The sequence below is a fragment of the Erythrolamprus reginae genome, chromosome Z, assembly GCF_031021105.1.
Source record: "Erythrolamprus reginae isolate rEryReg1 chromosome Z, rEryReg1.hap1, whole genome shotgun sequence".
In the NCBI taxonomy this organism is placed as follows: Eukaryota; Metazoa; Chordata; class Lepidosauria; order Squamata; family Dipsadidae; genus Erythrolamprus; species Erythrolamprus reginae.
This window is the reverse complement of record NC_091963.1, coordinates 110,907,440-110,915,214: the sequence shown is the minus strand read 5'-3', so window position 1 is coordinate 110,915,214 and position 7,775 is coordinate 110,907,440.

Sequence of the window (7,775 nt, the reverse complement as noted above, 5' to 3'; positions counted from 1 at the left end):
GGAGACATCCACATGCCACAGGCCTGTTTTGCTCCCAATGGAATCTGCCAACGAAGCCTCCTCTGACCAAGGAAGCGTGAGTGACAGGGAAGAGGGGAGTTTGGCAGACAGCCCAGGAGGAGATCAATCATCTGTATCATCCTTGGATTCTGAACAAGAATTAATGACACATCCATACATGCGTAGAGTGATGCATAGGAGACAACAACTGAAGGATTATTACAAGAGAAAATGAGGCCACCTGTGGTTGGGGGGGGCTGCTGTAATTAGTGCTACAGATAAAAAGAACAGCATGCTGGTTTAGCCTTGTGGCAGTTTATCTGATTCATTGTTTCGTAAAGATTGTGGTTTTTGTGCTGTTCAAGGTTGTGTGTGGACTCTCTGGACTTTAGAATTGGACTCAATTTCCCAGTTATTGGGTGAGCAATTGGATTGCATTTAACCTGTGCCTTGTGTGTACCAGAAAATCCCTTTGACATTTAAAAAGGGAGCTGTTTCTGTTTTTCTGTTTATAAAAACTTTTGGGTTTTCCTTTTATCATGTGGTGTGTGTCTTCCTGGACTAATTACCCTGTAATTACGGGTGGTTGAAATAATCCGGCAGAACACATAGCTTCCATCTTCGAGGCTGCCTTCTATTACATAGCTCCCAATGACCGGTAAAGGCTCACAGAGTTGGTCTTCTCCAGGTCCCATCAGCTAAACAGTGTTGGCTGGCGAGTCCGTGGGGGAGGGCCTTCTCTGTGGCTGCCCCGGCTCTCTAAAACCAGTTACCTCCTGAGATCCAGTCTACCCCCACCCTATTGGCCTTTCAGAAAGTGGTAAAGACATGGCTGTTGGCCATGGATCTTATGGTGGTAACCAGAGAGATCTGGCCATGAATGGTATGCAGGGGTTTAACTGTTTGTATTGTAAATTGTTTTTAAACTGTTTTTAGAACTTTTTGAACTATTATTGATGTTTTATATTTTTGCTGTGAGCTGCCTTGAGTCCCTAGGGAGTTGGGTAGCATAGAAATTAAATAGATAGACAGATAGATAAAATAATAATCAAATCTTACTTTAATTCTGATTTAGGTTCCAAATACCAGAAACTAACCAAGTTAACAACTAAATATTGCATATATAAATCTAAGGTTATAAATCTTATTAAATCAATATAGGATTAAATGAATTTTGAGATTACAACTAACTTTCCTAACTTATTTCTTGGAAATATTCAAATATTACTTCTTCAATTGGAAAATTGTTGTTACTAAGTTTGAATTAAGTTAGGATTTTAAACTAACTTCAAGTCATGGGATAGGATAAAGAGCTTTTCAAAATCTGATGTATTTTATGTATATTGATGTCTTGTCTGTGAAAATGTTTTTGTAATCTGACAACAATTAAACAATTTACAAATGTAATTTGAAACGTAGAAAAATAGAACAATGTAACAGCTATTAAAATACATTAATATTAATGGACTAATTAAAACAGCAAGTAAAATGTAATATTGAATGGCCTCCTGAAAAAGGAAAGTCTTCATTAAATTCTAAAAGTAATAATGGAAGATGGGCTTTCTTCAAAAGAAAGTTTAGAGCCACCAAAAGATATTCTCCTTAAACAATCAATGACATACTGCACTTTTGGAGTATAAGACGCACCGGAATATAAGACGCATCTTAATTCTGGGGGAGAAAAATAGGGAAAAATAGGGAATATTTATCTGGTTAGCTTCCTTAGTCTGATCAGCTTCAGCACATTATTTTATCCCCTGGTTAAGGGCTTGAAAAAACATTATTCTAAGAGAGTAACAATGAAAGAGTTTGCAAGCCAGTAAGAGCTGGAAATATCATTAGCACCTGGAAAGAAACAGTCTGAGCAAGTAGAGCAATGGAAAAAAACCCTGCAAAGACTTAGGGCTTAGAAAACATTCTTCTTTGCAGAGAGTAACAATGAAAGAGCTTGCAAGTGTGTAAGAGCTGGGAACATTGTTAGCACCTGGTTAGGGCTGAAAAAAGAGCTAAAGTCAAAGTATAAGATGCACCCTAATTATCAGCCTCTTTTAGGAGGAAAAAGGTGCATCTTATACATTGAAAAATACGGTATTTCAAGTTATTGGAACAAAGAAAATGATTTTTAAAGAATATCTTGTTAAAACAAGCAGGCTGACTTGTAAAGGAGCAGGTGGTTCTTGAAATAACTGGTCCCTTGATCATTTAGGGCAGGGGTGTCAAACTCATAACCTATGGGCCAGATGGGTAATGTGCTGGCCCCACCCCACCCAGTTTAGCAATGGGCAAAAAAGTTCCACTACGACGCATGACAATGCCGTGACGACGCGAGTTTGATAGCCCAACCAATGAAAGAAAGCAAAGAAATTCTCCTTCCCATCCATAATCATTCAATTTATGCTTTCAAATGTTCTTTCAAAGGAGGAGAGAATATTAGCAAAATTCCAAAGGATGAATTTGCTTATTTAGTTATGAGGTGAGATTTGCTTATTTAGTTATGAGATGGCTAAGTGTGACATATATGTTTGTCATGGCTTCAATTGTATAAGCACCTCAACCTTTAAACTTTTCACTTTCACATTTTAAACACAAAGGATGACATCATAAGAAGCTCCTCTCATGGGGCTTTTTCAAAAGCAACACTACTTCCTTTAGGAATTGTTGATGAATTTCTCCTCTCCCTGGAGATGGTCCAAGAGATTGTCCATCCAATTACTGTGTCAAGACACCTGACAGAGCACTGATGAAGGCCATTTGTGCTTGGCTGTATTTTGAATTATATCAAAAACAAATTGGAAGCTCACCAAGCAGTCCAACAAGGGAATCCCAGATTTACTATATACAGTTTCTGTCAACAGCAAGTAGCCTGTAATATTTTTTTAAATATATTTTTATTTTTATTTTTATTTTTATTTTTATTTTTATTTTTATTTTTATTTTTATTTTTATTTTTATTTTTATTTTTATTTTTATTTTTATTTTTATTTTTATTTTTATTTTTATTTTTATTTTTATTTTTATTTTTATTTTTATTTATTTATTTTATTTGTTTTGTCCAATACACAATAATACACAATGAGGGTTATAGAGGATATAATCAGGTAGAATGTATTAAAGCCGCTCCGAGTCTATGGAGAGGGGCGACATACAAATCTAATAAATAAATAAATAAATAAATAAATAAACAAATAAGCAAACAAATAAGCAAACAAACGGGGAAGAGAGGAGAAAATAAAGGAGTGAAATATAACTATGAGAGAATAGCAGAAAAAGATATAGTTATAGAAGAGAAGATATAGGAGTTATAGGAGAGACAATAAGACAGGGGACGGTAGGCACTCTAGTGCACTTATGTACGCCCCTTACTGACCTCTTAGGAACTTGGTGAGTTCAACCCTGGATAGTCTAAGGGTAAAATGTTGGGGGTTAGGGGATGATACTACAGAGTCCGGTAGTGAATTCTACACTTCGACAACTTGATTACTAAAGTCGTATTTTTTACAGTCAAGTTTGGAGCGGTATCTGTTATGGGCTCTTGTGTTGTTGTGGTTGAAGCTGAAGTAGTCTTTGACAGGCAGGACAGGCAGGACATACTTAGATCGTGTTTGTGGTGTCTTAGTTCTAAGCTTTCTAGACCCAGGATTGTAAATCTAGTTTCGTAGGGTGTTCTGTTACCGGTAGAGGAGTAAAGAGCTCTTCTGGTGAAGTATCTCTGGACATTTTCGAGGGTATTAATGTCAGAAATATGGTATGGGCTCCAAACAGATGAGCTGTATTCTAGGATGGCTCTGGTGAAAGTTTTATAAGCTCTGGTAAGTAGTGTGAGATTGCCAGAGCGGAAGCTACGTAGGATTAGATTAACAACTCTTAAAGCCTTCTTGGCGATGTTGTTGCAATGGGCTATTGCTGAGAGGGGCGGCATACAAATCTAAATAAATAAATAAATAAATAAATAAAGTGAATTTTCTGAATACCCTTTAGAGATTACAAAGAGTACTTTGCAAAACTTTATGTGATACATAATTTTAAAAAACCATTGATCATCCAGCTAAAATCTGAATTTTCCAGCTATAATAATAGCTGATATCCTAACTTTAGTTGTACAAGGACATATCTGACTATCATAAAGATGAGTTCATTCAACAGACTGTAAGACCTTATTGTCAAAACTGAAATGCATTATCAAAACATTTTTAAAGAGACAGTCACAAATTTAACACAACTGAAAACAATCACTGTGGTTAACTGCAACACCTTGAATTTAGCTTGCAGTAATACGCATCTCATACATACTGTTTACATGCATGCAAATGTGATGTGCTAAATTGGGACCATTCATTTGCATTAATTATAACAGGTGTATCATTCTCCGGCTCTTTCTCTCTCTTTCCTTTTCACCAATCTTTCTCCTTCTTTATATCTCACATCTCCGAAAAAAAAATCTGGTTTCAGGTCATAATAAGGAAATGCCATATTTCCTTCTTTGCCCAAAAACAGAACTGACACTAATAACTAATAACATTGCAACGAGCAATGTCATCTTCAGGCTTTGAAAAGCTGTTAGGAAAACATGCTTTCAGCTTTGTTGGCATCTCTCCTCCCTCTGTCCATTTTGATATCTTTGGCTGTCTATTTTCTAGGTCTAATGATTTATGCTGCCCAGATGAGAAGCATGACAAACAGAGAATTTAAATAGCCTCTTATTCTTTACTACTTTATTAGTAGAGAAACACAACTAAGATATTTCAGGGTTTGGTCCTGAGCTGCCACCTCTTAGCATATAGTCTTGGCAGACCTCTAGAAATAAAGTCACTTTGTTAGCATGACATCGGAGGTCGGTTCTGATATTGTGATATGCCGCCAATATGCTGCCATTGTGGCAGAAAGAGTCACATAACGTGTTGGTTATGACCTATAAAGCCCTTCATGGCACTGGACCAGATTATCTCAGGGACCGCCTTCTGCTGCACGAATCCCAGCAACCAATTAGGTCCCACATTCTCTGGGTCCCGTCAACTAAACAATGTTGTTTGGCGGAACCCAGGGGAAGAGCCTTCTCTGTGGCGGCCCTGGCCATTTGGGACCAACTCCCCCCAGAGATTAGAATTGCCCCCACCCTCCTTGCCTTTTGTAAGCTTCTTAAAATCCACCTCTGCCGTCAGGCATGGGGGAACTGAGATATTCTTTCCCCCTTGGCCTTACAATTTACGCATGATATGTTTGTATGTAACTTTGGTCTTATAATAAGGAGATTTTTAATTGTTTAGTATTGGATTGTTATATGCTGTTTTTTATCACTGTTGTTAGCCATCCCGAGTCTGCGGAGAGGGGCGGCATACAAATTCAATAAATAATAACAATAATAATAATAATAATAATAATAATAATAATAATAATAATGAGCTATGTGACCTTTTGTGTTACAATTTATTTATTTATTAATCAGATTTGTATGCCGCCCCCCTCCGGAGACTCGGGTCGGCTCACAGCAATAATAATACAATGTAAACAAATGTAATATTTAAGTTAATTTAAAAAACCCCAATGGTGGTATATTGCATCTTTAAATTGACAGTTGGCTCCCATGTGAGGTCCTCTGCACCCAAAACATGGCATGCTTGTTAATATTCTTCCCCTTTGGCTTTTCGAACGGTCATATAAAGCCCTTCATGGCATCAGACCAGAATATCTCCAGGACTGCCTTCTGCCGCACGAATCCCAGCGACCGGTGAGGTCCCACAGAATTGGCCTCCTCCGGGTCCCGTCGACGAAACAATGTCGTCTGGTGGGACACAGGGGAAGAGCCTTCTCTGTGGTGGCCCCAACCCTCTGGAATCAACTCCCCCCGGATATTAGGACTGCCCCCACCCTCCTTGCCTTTCGTAAACTCCTCAAAACCCACCTCTGTCGTCAGGCATGGGGAAATTGATTCCCCTGGGCCATTTCCGCTATAGGTACGGTCTGTATGAGATGTATAATTGTTTTTATATTAAGGGTTTTAAATTGTTTTAAGTATTGGATTTGTACTGTTTCTTGTTGTGAGCTACTCTGAGTCCTCGGAGAGGGGCGGCATATAAATGTAATTAATAATAATAATAATAATAATAATAATAATAATAATAATAATAATAATAATTGGCAGACTTTGTCCTCTGGCATAAGATTGAAGTAGGGGGAATCCTGCAATTATTAGATTTGTTATGAATTGTTCTATTGCTGTTGTGAGCCGCCCCAAGTCTACGGAGAGGGGCGACATACAAATCTAATAAATAAATAAATAAATAAATAAATAAATAAATAAATAAATAAATAAATAAATGAATGAATGAATGAATGAATGAATGAATGAATGAATGAATAAATAAATAAATAAATAAATAAATAAATAAATAAATAAATAAATAAATAAATAAATAAATAAATAAATAATGCCTCCACTGCATTTGTTCTAGTCTGGCCTGAAACACCGAGCACCCCATGCATTTCTGTCAATGAGTGAGATGACATCTCCACTGCCCCTGCTTCATCAAAGGCAGCGATGGTGAACCTATGGCACAGGTGCCACAGATGGCACATGGAGTCATATCTGCTGGCACACAAGCTGTTGTCCTAGCTCAGCTCTAACGGTTGGCGGGCCCCAGGGGAAGAGCCTTCTCTGTGGCGGCCCCGACCCTCTGGAACCAACTCCCCCCAGAGATTAGAACTGCCCCTACTCTCCCGGCCTTCCGTAAACTCCTTAAAACCCACCTTTGTCGTCAGGCATGGGGGAACTGAAACACTTTCCCCGGGCATGTACATTTTATGTATGGTATGTCTGAGTGTGTGTTTGTTAGCAAAATGGGGTTCTTTTAAATATTTTAAATTATATTTGGATTTGTTATAAATTGTTGTGTTATGCTGTGAGCCGCCCCGAGTCTGCGGAGAGGGGCGGCATACAAATCTAAATAATAAATAAATAAATAAATAAATGTGTGTGCTGTCCAGCTGATTTTTGGCTGACAGAGGCCCTGGGAGGGCGTTTTTGCATTCCTGGGGATGGGGGAGGGTGTTTTTAACCCTCCTCTGGCTCCAGGAAAGTCTTTGGAGTCTGGGGAGGCAAAACACAAGCCTACTGGGCCACCAGAAGTTGAGAAACAGGCAGTTTCCAGCCTCCAGAGGGCCTCCGGAGGGTGGGGGAAGCTGTTTTTGCCCCCCCAGGCATTGAATTAAGGGTGTGGGCACTTGTGCATGTGCGATAGCACTCACCCACACTCTTTCAGCACTCAAGGAAAAAAAGGTTCACCGTCACTGATATAAGGCCACTTGGAAAGTGAGTCCATGCATGGCTAGAAGTTGGCACTTCAGGTGACCATCTCTAACTCCAAAAACCAGTTTATCTAATAAATAAACTTCAAGGTTGAAAAACTATCCGTATAGAGCAGTTCTTCTTAAAGCAGAAACATATTGATTTATAATTTCGCCTTCTCCATGGTTCCTATGATAGAAGGCATACCACCTTACACAGCGGGAGGGGGGGGGAGGTGCGTAATGGTGCTTTAGCTTTTCAAGTAATTCTTGCCAAGTATCTGTATGAATAGACTTTGGTGCAAAGAAAGCCCAGTGGTCTCAAACATCTCTGTGCCACAGAAGCTGAGGAAACAGAGTGTTGATACTCACCTGAGATGCCCATTCTCACGGGGGGGGCGGGCTCTTCCTGACTCAGTTCTGATTGGCTGCGGACAAGGTCCACCCATCCTTGGAGACTAGCTCCCCCTACTGTGGAGAATAAGCCCTCTTCT